We start from the raw sequence: 13,484 nt of genomic DNA on the forward strand, positions 1-13,484 counted from the left end.
TAATATAGATGGAAAATTTGAAGATACTACATCTTTAGAAATCAATATCAAATAGGTCATAGAAAAACCATTTAAAAATACATTTATAAGAGTTGATTTATTTGGGGATGCAACATCTTTAAATATTTTATTTTTCCTCTCTTAAATGTAAAAACCTCGTGGATTCTAGAATTCTAGTATCATTTTAAAAAGTAAATATTTTAATAGTTTCATAACATGATCATTTACAAATAAAGTGTTTGGAAATTTATATCATTGATTTCATTTTCATTTTTTTTTTGGAAAACTGAGATATATTGAATAAATTTTGACCTCATTTCATTAGATGATACTTGTTATATTTAGAAAATAGTTGTTTATAGTATCATGAGAGAGGAATTTTTTTAAAACATGTGAGGTTTTGATATTTTTTCAATTTTAGTTTCTTTTTGGAAAATGATAATATCTATTAAATGGAAGCTATCATTTCTCACCATTGCATTAGATGGTACTGAATTGCATTTAAATTTTCCCTAAAGCCATGAGAGGAATCATTTTAATGCCTATCATAGGTTTTTTCCATGAGTCACAATTTTCCATTCCATATTGTGACTGTTTTTTTTCAAATGTAGTGCACATTTATCGAAATATATTTATTATTCACTATCTTTTAATAAGTTTTTTTAATCAAAACACAAAGCACATCCTCATTAAACTATTTACATTCCTAATTATTGTATTAATCTTGATATTGTAGAAGCATCATTTGAATATGCATGAATTGATTTTTATTTTTTCAAAACATATTTGAATATAGTGATTTTTTAACAAGTTTTGAAGTCTAGACAACTTAATCATCCACACAAGGTACCATTAAACGTAAATGAATTCATGAAATTTTTTTATTTTATTTTTAGAAAAATATTATCTATAAAAAGAATTCTCATTTCTCACTATTGCATTAGATGGTAATGTTTTTTTTGGTAGGTAAGCACCCACAGGGGATTTGAATCAGTGACCTATCGCAAGGAGTGCCTTAACAGTGCCCCCATTCACCGTCAATCCAAAGCCCCGTGGGCTGCATTAGATGGTAATTAGTTGTATTTAAAATTTCCTATAATGAGAAAGAGGAATCGTTTTAATGTATATCAATGGTTTTTCCCATGAATCATAATTTTTCATTCCATATTGTGACAATATTTTTTTTCAAATGTAACATAGGCATGATATGAGATGGTACACGATGGTACAATGGTGGCACAAGGTATCAAGTGGTGTGTATCGATAGGTCGCAGGGTATAGTTCCAAGTTGAGGACTATAGGGATACTTGGTAGGATGCATGGACATATGGCGCTGCACAATGAGGGCTTGGAGGGTTTCCTCCAAGGGAGACTTATGGATGTAGACATTGGGCATACCTTTTGGTTTACTTCACCCAGCATCAACGGGAATGAAAATGAGAAATACAAGATTGTATCCATGGGGACCCACATGCCTGTACCTCTTATACATCACTTACAGGCACAAATGATTTACTTCTTGTCCTTTGGAACTCTAGGCATGACCAACTGGAGACGGGGATCTCACCGGAGATATTAGGATGACACACAACGCAAACGCAGATGAGAAATACAAGATTGTATCCTTGGCGACTCACATGCATGTACCTCTTACACATCACTTATAGGCACAAATGATTTACTTGTTGTCCTTTGGCACTCTGGGCATGAGCAATTAGAGACAGGGATCTCACCGGAGGTATTAGGATGACACACATTGCAGAAGGGGAGAGAATTCTCAGTGGAGGCATGGGGTTGGTGCATGAGTTGACAACCACAAGTTGGGAGATGATGTGATCATTTGTAGGGGTGGCATATCGTTCATTAGTGAACCTACCCTTGGGGAGCAGGTCACGAGGGAGACAAGTGTTACTCTTTCTATAGGGCATGTCAAGACCATGCATCATAAGAGGATACCATGTATGATTGAGGTAACTTTGCAGTATGTGTGTGACCTCCAGACATTGTAATGCCACATTATCGAGAGGGCAGATGGTAGACTCAGTGGTGATGGTTGGAAGGAGTGGGATGGGTCTGATGGGTCTGCATACACTGAGTCGATTGCGATTATCAGATGCCCATCTATTGGCTGCCTTTAGGGGGTAGTTATTTGGCACATTTGGTTTCCAACTGTTGTCGATATTATGAACTGGTAGGCACAGGGTAGTTTAGCATGCATTAGATTAGTTCATGATATATGGTGCCTATATGTCGATTTCATGCAGGGATTAGGGAGAAGGAACACACGGATTCCAACAGTTGTTAGAGCTATGCCCCAACAGGTCTGGCTATGGGATCTTGAAAATATGTTGATTGATAGGACACTCCATTCTATGATGAGTAGGTTCACGTGAGAGAGTGATCTAGTTCACCTTGGGTGTGACACATGGGAGTTTGCTGAAACCGCCATTGTATGGCGAGGTAGATTTATCGTGTTGTTGCCCAGGATTGAGATTGACAGTGGATGTGTAGACATTGACATCATGGAGATGCCTTAGCAGGATAAGCTTTGCCTTCACATATATCCCACCATTAGCTTTTGTGAGGGGAGGATACAGTCTTAAGCATGATGGGAGGTTTGTCATAGTCAAAGTGGCACAACGTCAACATAGTAGCACCATTTTGAGACTAGCATTGGATCTAGGTACAACAGAATTTGGCGGTTCATCTACCCTCAAGGGTCAATTGCGTACTACAGGGGGAGATCATTCATAGATTCCATTGGAATCTGGTGATTCACTATTGACATGGGGATCATCACTGGTATGGAAGGATATTCAACAACGAGGAGTGGTTCAGTGGCACATTTGGGACCTTGGCATTGGCTAGGCCTACGTTTGGAGCAGCAAGATATTGCTTGAGGACAAACAATTTTTGGTCAGGAGGACTATAATGTTCCCAATTTTTGTGAGTGAAAAATTCACTAAGGAGTTTTGCCAAATTTTGGTGATATTAAATAAAAAGGAGAAAATATTATTTTGTGGGCGAAATGTGGAAATTATTATTTTAATGAAGAATGTCAGAAAAGTAATATTTTATTTGTGGAAGGTGGGGACCACCAAGGGAGAGGACTAACGATTATAAATAGAGCTTGGGGGCCTCCATTTGGTATCTTTGACATTTGGAAACAAATACTTATCTGTACACATTGTTGTTTAGCAAGTCTACCGGCTGTTTAACTACGTGTTTCTCAAGTGGAAGATTCAACCTCTATATCCAGGGACCATCCATGCCCACCATAGGGAGGTTTTTCTACAGGGATTTTCAGGAGTTCAAGGGCAACAATGCACATCAGTAACCAATGTAGAGAGGGGAATACATATTTTTTGGCGGCGAGGAACCACACAGAGGGAGTTTGAGACCAGTAGGGATCTCATTGCTTGTCGAGAGGTCAGGGAGCTGAGGTAGCAGCGTTGGGAGGCATGTTTGTTGGAGATTTCAGCTACCTAAGCCAACATACCAGCCAATTCGCATTTTCGGGCAGAGGGACAATGCAAAGGCCAGTTAGCAAAATCTCGTAGTGTTTTGGAGTAGCTCATCTGGGTCAAGAGTTCATCCGGGATGTTAGGAGTTGGATAACAGGAGTGAACCCAACATTTTGGAGGAGTTTGAAGAGGGATTTGGACGCAGTTTCTAGCAAGTCGAATTTAGCGGCCATAGCTCGGGTGAGGCTCCAATGGGGTCAAAAAATAGAAGTCAAAACCAACCAAATTTCCTTCTAGGTTTTTCTGGGTTTTGGCCAAGGAGTTTGGGGTTAAAAAAATAGAAATTTTTGGGGAGTTTTAATACAATTTCCAGCCATTCGAAATTTAGTGGGACAGTGGTTTTTTGGGCAGCGTAGTGTAGATTGGTGCAATAATTGGGCACCCTTTAGCTTAGCCATTTTCCTACCTGGGTTTGGTGCTTCTTGTCCATTGAGATAAGCCCAAGTGCACCATTCCACTATCTATTGTATTTGTCTTGCAAAAATATAATAAAATGGCTCGGAAGTTCTTCATTTGCAGTTTTCCTGTGGGTGCTTTATGAGTATTTGTATTTTGCTGCATAGAATATTTGTTGTTATCACTTGTATATCCTATTTAGGATCATTACACATTTGAATATGAACATTAAAGTAGAAAGATGATAGATTATGAGATGTAACACTAAAGGAATAAGCGACATTGAAGTGATACTGTAGTGAGTAGTATACACCATAATATCTTAGTGTGAAGTAAAAATTATAGGATATATCAAACATGTTTTGGGCATCCTAATTCCAAAATTGTAAGGAGTATAATTAAGCCAAGACTTCAAACCATGGAAAAAGAATGGGTGGAAAAATTGAATTGCCGACAGGATAAATATTTGTAATTATAGTACAAGAATTGGAATGACAAATTTCAGACTTGTGTAAAAAAAAGAAAAAATGGTTGTGATGGGAGACGTGACAACATTGTTCTTACCACATGTCTCATTCGAGTACATCATGGAGCCTTTTATTTGAACCTTGGAAAATATCCATTAGAAACCTCCTCCATCGTGTACCTGGGATCGATTGATGATTAATATATAACTCATGAGCTCCTCCATCACATCCTCCCATAGTTTTCCCATTGAAACTTAGCCTAATAAAAAAATGTTTTAATTAATTGCTCATGAAACTTATTGAAAATATATTTTATTAGTTATTAATGAACCATCCAAAACATTTTTTTTAATCTTCAAAGGATGTACAACCTTTCATTTTAGAATTTCCTTTCCCCCACTTTGGTGGTGTGTTTTTTCTCCTTTCGTTGCATATTTAACCCTACTATGTATTGAAATTTTGTTGTCTGTGTGTTCTTGTTTTGTTGTCTATGTGTTCTTGTATTCCACCTTATATGTTGTAATAATTTCCCATCATTAAATAAATTTTCTTGATAGTTGGTAGCCTACTTCGTATCCATTTCCCCTTGTCTATAATTTCTCACACTCGTAACATACAAACAAGCACGAACTAATAGGAGCTAATGGGAATTAATTGATGGAAAATACCATTGAATATCTTAAATTTTCTTTATTTTTTCCTATCATTAAATATACTTTTAAGCACTTCCTATACTCATATACTTCATTCGTTCATGTGTTACCTTTTGAATTTTACCATCAATGAAAATGCCAAATCATTGTATTGAAAACCCACAAAGAATATGAAAATAAAAAAGGATATAGTGACCCGAAGACAAAAAATTTAATTGTTCATAACATTCTTCTCATGCTATATTGATACTCCTATAACCCAAATAGACGAGGAAGAAAACAATTTTATTGTTTATCTTGAATATTCTAAATACAACTATTTGCATAGATTCGATTACATTGAGAAATCATACATAAACTACTGACGAAGTTTAGTGTTTGGATTTCCATATCAACTAGGCTTGAATGTTCTAAATGAAACTATTTACATAGATTGACTACAATAAGAAGTCATACATAGACTATTGAGGAGGTTTCCTACATCAATGGTCATATCAACTAGAAGGTTCTTCCTAGTCCTTTGATGGGTGTACTTAGTATGCATTGTGGATGGTAATCCATTCTTGAGATATTTCCATCGGGAGTTAATGAGTCTTTACTACTATAAATTATTGAGTTAATGACTCTCTCATGGACTTCGACTATTGATCTCACATAAACCAGTGGTTCAAACTTGTAATTGAATTGTAAAAATGATCTATGAAAATGTCTTATACAGAACATAAACTCTTCATTTCCTCTTATTCTAATTGTCGATAAAAGATTAGATGAATAAGTATTTTAGGAACTCTTACATCTTATCCTCCCATCATACATCCATTCACATTTTCCTTTACTAAAAACCCTTTGAAATACTCATTTTCTATCCAAAAACAAAAATCTCTCATCTTTGAATAGCATAGCCACTCTTCAGTGTTCGCTTTCTCCTGCTTCAGGGGTGTGCTAGTTACATATATAATTAGCTTGCACAGTGGTCTATTCCTATGAATATCCTGTAAATATTAAGTCATTCTATTCAAAGGATGTGATTTAGTCACTCGAGTAGAAAATTTGCATAAAATACATGTTTATCATTCTTCTATCATTTGAATATGCAAGGTATAAACTTGTCATGCACACTTCAAATTTTTTTGTTCGAATAATTAATTATTTTCTTTTATTTTGTCTACAATTTAATATTAGTTACAATCCTTATTTGTAAGGACATTCTATCCACTATAATATTATATACTATTATATTTCTTGATTTTATTTACTTCATCTCTCTCTATTACACTTCCAACGTCCTCTTTGACTTGTGAAAACTATAATGATATCAGTCCTTAGTTTGTCTTAAATCAATATAATATTTGAGTAAAGTATACAATTTAACTTCATAAGTGCATAGATAAAGCCAATGCATTGTCCTCATTTGTATTTCTAACTAGACTTATAAATATAAGTCTTTATTTCCCTAAGAATAGGGGTTACATAACTATCCCCTATTTCCTAAAGTGAAATAATATTTCCCTTCCATTATATAATTAATTTTTATACAGCTACTATAGTAGGTATATTACAAGTCTGTTATAGTTTGAATCATTAGAACAAGTATTTCATAATACATTGCAAGTCCTTTCTAGTTGTATCATATTTTATAATAATAGATATTTCAAAGGAAATAATTAGAGACCAAAGAGTCTCGTCTATCTAACTTATTTTATATTCTATTATAAAACTCTCAATAAAAACTAAGAGAAACAAATTTATTTTTGAACAAAGAAACCATGCAGCTCTACAACTAGGATAGGATTTCTACGGTTAGTATCTTAGGCTGTTTTCCATCAAGACTTCATGTATGAGTGTTTGTTTCTGAGTAATTTAATTCATTGAAGAGGATGTAGTTCAATATACCAATGATCAATTGAAGGATGAGCTTCCTAGTTGATTAATATTCTAATAATCCATTTAGGGATGAGCTTACCAGTGGATTATTTTAATAATCCATTTAGGGACGAGCTAATCTAAGTCAACTCAATGGATGGATGGGGTGATCTTCACCAAATGGAATAACCATTTATAAACACTTAAATTAATGGATTGGGGTCTTCTTTGTGAGAAGAGCTTAGAGAAAATGCATTTGTAATTGAAGCCCACGGAATTTCCTATCCATCACAAAGATGCAACATAACAGAATCAAACCATCAAAAGGAAAATGAAATAATTGATTCATATCACAACGATAAAACATAAATAGTTCAAAAAACTTTGTATTCTTAAGAAGTCAAGAATGGGGTTGTTAGTACATGTGCTTCCCTTAAGAAGGAATAAAGGGGTTTAAAGATGCATGTATCTACCAAATTGTTTTGTAAAATTATATAGTTATTAATTACGAAAACTTATTATCAATATTATGATTTTATGTTATTTACATACATGCTTACTGAAAATCATGTAAAGTAAAATCTATCAAAATTCATTGAATATTACGTGGGTACCTAGCCTCCAAGTTTGTTAGCGTGAGGGAAGGAAATATGTTTCGGTATCCCACCTATCTCAAGCTTGGTTAGTGTTTCTTCGGTTCAAGTCGGTGGTTTTCGGAGTGTGGCTAGAGGTTACTATCAATACGTTTCGTTATCCCACCTATCTCAAGCTTGGTTAGTGTTTCTTCGGGTCAAGTCAGTGGTTTTCGAAGTGTGGCTAGAGGTTACTATCCATTTCAAATAGAATGAAATTAGCTAATGAGAGAGTTTTTATCCCTCTAGATGCATCTTTTCGCTTTGTTAGCTTCCAAATCTCTTTTTGTTGTGGAAGTGATCCATCTTGGTCAAAAAAATGCACCTGGGTTTTAGGCATGCTCATTGGAGAAAATAGGGTGTTTCGATGGGGTTTTTTTATCCTTAATCATCGATAGGGGTGTTGGTTGTTGAGAAATCTATAGGGAAACAATTGGAGTGACTTATTTTTTTATTGATAACACATTGTGATGTCTTGTTACAGTTTCTTACTTATTAGCTTATTTACTTATTATTATGTTTGTATATCATAAAACAACTACCAAAAACAAGAAAAATAAGAACACAAAATATATAGGCTGCAAGGAAGGGCCAAAACCTCTCCACTTGAGAGGAAAAATTGCAAATCTCTTCTCTTCCTTATAGATTCTTCAATTAACGAATTCCAAGACATTTAGAGCAAGTTCAATACCTTACAAGACAAAGTAGAAATTTTCCAAATGATATGTTGTCCTTCTTCATCCTCTTCCTTCTTTATTGCCGCCTTCTTCTTCTTCCTTCGCTTGAATGAGTGAGAGATGAATGTGCTTCAAGGAGGTCAAGTTTCTTCCTTTATATAGGCTTCTCAAAGTGGACATCACTCCTCAAATTAGACTAACTTGCTAGCCATGAGGCCGACTTGATATTAGAGGGAATTTTGACACTTCTAAGGACATAAATAATTTTCTTTACAAGTTACAATGTGCCCTAAGGGATATTCAACTTATGATAAGGACTCTTTTGACTTATTAACCTAGGAAAAACCCTAGAAGCACTCAATGGGTGCTTGACCTATAAAATAAAAGACCTTGAGCATGAAACCCACGCACCAAAAATAATATTAATAATTTTCTTTCATTTTACAATTTACAAGAATCAAAAGAACATTTCATATTTATGAAGAACGAACCCAATTACATATCTTTCAACATTCTTAATTAGGGAGGTATTCATAAGTGGTACATGGACATTCTCAATTTAAATAGGTCCCATAAGAAGAGTCGTATTGGTAGCCCATCTATTTATCATCATATCAACTAAAAATGTCATAGAGCAAGGCCTTAATTAACAACTCTTATCTTTCCACAAGATCGGAGCACATTTCTTGGCAAGACCAATGATTTATAAACACCATCATCATTATCTCTAAAGGTACATACCCTGCCTAGGGATTCACAAAGTATGACCTTATCTGGACTATTCTTATCTTCGATAGATAGTACTCAAAGAATATCAGTCCAAGAATACTCTTATCTCAGATTCTCTACCTCATCATCCTCAAAGAGTATTAGATGTAAGATGCTTACCTAAGCCTCCATTATTTCTTCCCAAGTGAAGAAAAGAATGATGTGCCTAGCTCTCCCTCTCAACTAGGGAGGATACAACAACCAAACCAAGATTGTTTGTCAAATACACAAGCTTCTTATTAGGAAGATATTTTGTTAATTTGTCAGCTACCCGTTCATCGGTGGAGATATACCGTAGTTGCAGCACACCATATTGTACAAGCTTCTGAATGTACTGATACTTAAAATTGATATGCTTCATCTCTCCACGAAACACATGGTCTTCATCCAATCAAATACAATTGTGTTTATCTCAATGTATCTTTGTAGGGTACATAGGTCCTTCAAATAGGTTGGATTGTAGCTTTCTCAACTAGGTCGCTTCTCTTCTTTATTCACAGACTGCAATATGATCTACCTCAACACTAGTTAAAGAAACTGTATCTTTCCTTCTGCTCATCCATGAGATCATGGAGGATCCCAAGCTGAAACATCCTGTTGTAGTTCTCCTTCAATCTTGATCACTGCCTCCCTAATCAAAATTTGTATATCCAATCAAGTGGACATCATTCCTCCTATTGTATTTTAGGGAATAATGGATGGTCCGTGTAGGTATCTTAGAATATATTTTTCTTCTATCTAATGATCATGCTTTGACTCCACTTGAAATTGATTGAGAACATTCACTGTAAAGAAGGTGTCTGGTCAAGTATTGATCATGTACATCAGGGAGCTAATCAATTTTCTATACTTGGAAGGATCTATAGGGCTCGATTGAGAACTCCTTAATCTTTTCAAATTTGTGATCATTGGGGTTCTCATTGGTTTTCAATACACCATGTCAAACTTCTTCAACATCTTGAACACATACATTCCTTCGCCTAGATAGATTTCATCAGGTCCTTACCAAACTTCTAGTCCCAAATAGTATTGCATCAACTCTAGATCCTTCATGTCAAATTATTTTGCTAGTTCCTTCTTACTTTCTTCAATTCAATCTTCCACACTTTTCAAGAGAACTTCATTCACATAGAGAAGAATTTCTTGGCATTATGATTCTGGTATGGCTTTATGATACATATGTTGTACTTGATGGCAACCCACTCATCTCAGATGATAAATTATAGTGTAGAAAAGTTCACGCACTTATATGCAGAGAAAATCTTATTCTATGTAGAGAAAAGTTCACGCACTTATATGCAGAGAAAAGTTTATTTCATGTAGAGAAAAGTTCGCGCACTTTTATGCAGAGAAAAGTTTATTTCATGTAGAGAAAAAGTTCACGCACTTTCATGTTGGAGAACTTACCTTTGGTCCATGGTAGTTAGTCCTTGGTATTTGAACCTATGGTTTTGGACCATGGTACCTCGTCAAAAGTGTGTATATGTTGGAGAACTTACCTTTGGTCCATGGTGGTTAGTCCTTGGTATTATTGAGCCCCATGTTTTTGGGCCCCTTGTATTGGTTATCTATGGTATTGATCCATGATTTTAGGAAGAAGCTTGCCTATATAAAGCAAAGGAGATCACTTGGCTAATTCATTCTTCCAAATCGAATATCTTAAGATCTGAAATATTGGGTTATTGTTTTAAAAGTTTGATCTATGAAAGGGAAGTTGAAAGCAAATCTGTGAAGGGTGATCTCTCGAGCGCTGCAGCTGCGGAAGTGCGGAGGCGCCACAGAAGGCGCAGTGCAGAGGCGCCACAGAAGGCGCAGGTGCGGTGGTCACGGCGCCACAGAAGGCGCAAGTGCGGAGGTAGTACAGATATCCGCAGATCTATACCAGTGAAGTTGCGATCCCTGCTTAAAATTTGTTTTAACTGCCTTTGACTATTCTGCAGGGTTTTGGGTGCATAACTGATGTTTGGTTATTGGTATTGAGTTCAGATAACAGCATGATTAATGACTTATCTTTATGTACTAGATCTAGTTGATAACTCTCATAATATCATTGTATATGTATGGATCTGGTGATTGGGTGATTCAGAAGGTTGTTTGATTATGAGCTTCAATGTTGTTGTTGGATCCAGTTTGAAAATTTATGAAAAGTGGTCCTTGAAAGAAAAGAAGTAGGGGGTTGTAGCTCCCTTCCAGGAGAGACTGGAAAACGAGAGAGAGTTGTAGCTCTCTGCAGGTTGCAACCTGCGTACTAGTAAAGGACTGCACCAGTACAAAATCATTGTAACAGGAGTTTCTAATTTGAAAGAAGATAGAGACATATTGCAGCAGGTGGTTTTCACCCACATTGGGTTTCCACCTTATATCTGGTGTTCTTTGGTGTGACTATCTGTTTTTCTTCTTCATGCTCATTATTTTATGGTACTGATATGCAAAAATAATTCAAAGTGTAAATAAGGAAGATTTGTTAAAAGAAATTGATAATACTGATTCACCCCCCCTCTTAGTATTATTTTCAACAATTGGTATCAGCGCTGGTCCTTCGGAGAAGCTTGATCGCTTGAAGGAAGATCATTCATCATGAGCAACTACGAGAGGGAAGCATCAATCAGGCCACCAATTTTTGATGGGACAAACTTCAATTATTGGAAGGTAAGAGTTACTGCCTATCTTCAATCTCTTGGTACAAAAGTTTGGGATATCATAGATACAGGCTACGCTTTTCCTTCAGCTACTCCTACAGATGCAACCGAAAAGAAGAAATATGAAACAAATGCTAAAGCAGTCAATACTTTGCTGGGATGCTTATCTCAAATAGAATTCGTAAAGGTTATGCAATATAAATCCGCAAAAGAAATATGGGACAAGATTGTCTTAAGCTACGAAGGAGATGAACAGGTAAAGCGTGCTAAACTTCAAACTCTCAGGATTCAGTATGAGAATCTCAGGATGTATAATGATGAAAGTGTGGCTAACTATTTTCTTCGGGTAGATGAGATTGTTAATTGCATGAAAAATTTGGGTGAAGAAATAAAAGAGGCTATTGTGGTTGAAAAGGTTCTAAGATCATTGTCCCCCAAGTTTGAATCTAAAGTATCTGCAATAGAGGAAAAGGAAAATCTACGAATTCTTACTATGTCTCAGCTACATGGAATTCTAACTGCTTATGAAATGAGAAAGGGAGGTCCATCAGACAGAAGAGAAGCCGCTTTCAAGGCGTCATGCAAAGGAGATTATTATGAAGCAAGTCACGTTCCAGAAGAAGAAGAAGAAGAATCAAATTTTTTCAGAAATCTTCAAAGGGGTTCTGGAAGGTTCAGAGGTAAGTTACCTTTTAAATGCTTTGTTTGTGGAAGAGTAGGTCATTATGCTGCAAAATGTCCTTATAAGGATAAAGGAAAGGAACCTGCTAGATGGAACAAGAAACAGGGTGCAAATAAGAAAAGCTACTACACTCATGAAGATAGTGATGGTCTATCAAATAGTGATGAAGATGAACAAGGTAATGAATATAAACTGTTAATGGCATTTGAAGATGATGATTATATCGATGTTATAGATGTGGATAACCTTTATGAAGAAATTACTAGACTCAAGAGATGTATAGAAGAAAAGAATATGATCATTGATACTCTACAATTTCAAATTGATGAAAAGGAAAAACATTTTGAAAAATTAGAAGGTGAAATTGTTTCTCTTAGAAAAGAGATTGAGAAAACAAAAGCTATTAATCTTAAGTTTGTCAAAGGATCTGAAACTCTGGATGAGATTATCAATGTACATCGTTCTCCTCTAAACAAGACAGGTCTGGGCTATAATGGAGAAACTTCTCAAGCATCCACTTCAAAAAGTTATCTTGATGCAGCAAAAAGGAATGAGCAAAAGCACAATGGAGACTATCAGGTAAAGAAGGGAAGAATTGCAAACAAAGACTATCAGGGGAAATCCGTCTTAAGAGTGAACAAAAGCTACAACCAGCCACAGGTAAAATCTTCTCAATTTGGTTCAAGAATGAATGACAATAGAAATTACAATCACTTGGCCGGTAGATTTGATAACCGCAGAAGTTTCTTCAATGGACAATGTTTCTCTTGTCATAACTTTGGTCACAAAGCAGCTCAATGTGTTGCATATAAAACAATCATGACTAGAGAAGCTCAAAAACAAAGAAGTATGACTGGGATTACAAAAGGGACCTATAACAACTTTTCGGCTCTTGAAAATGAAGTTGAATGTTCTATTTGCAATAACTTTGGTCATGAAGATTCTGAATGCAGGAGCAGGTTTCAGCAGAAAAAGGAACAAGCCTGAAGCACCAAAATATGGAGAATAAAGGAACCACAAACAGAAAGATGTGGGATAGCATTTTATGCAGAGGGACAGGAAAATCTATGGTACATTGACAGTGGATGTTCAAAGCATATGACAGGTGATAAAGAAAAACTTGAGTCATATTCTGCTCTAGAAAAAGGAAAGACAATTTCTTTTGGAAATGATACTCCTGCAA

The sequence above is a fragment of the Pinus tabuliformis genome, chromosome 4_2 (assembly GCF_031772625.1).
Source record: "Pinus tabuliformis cultivar Carrire ecotype Pingquan chromosome 4_2, CPIR1, whole genome shotgun sequence".
Lineage (NCBI taxonomy): Eukaryota > Viridiplantae > Streptophyta > Pinopsida > Pinales > Pinaceae > Pinus > Pinus tabuliformis.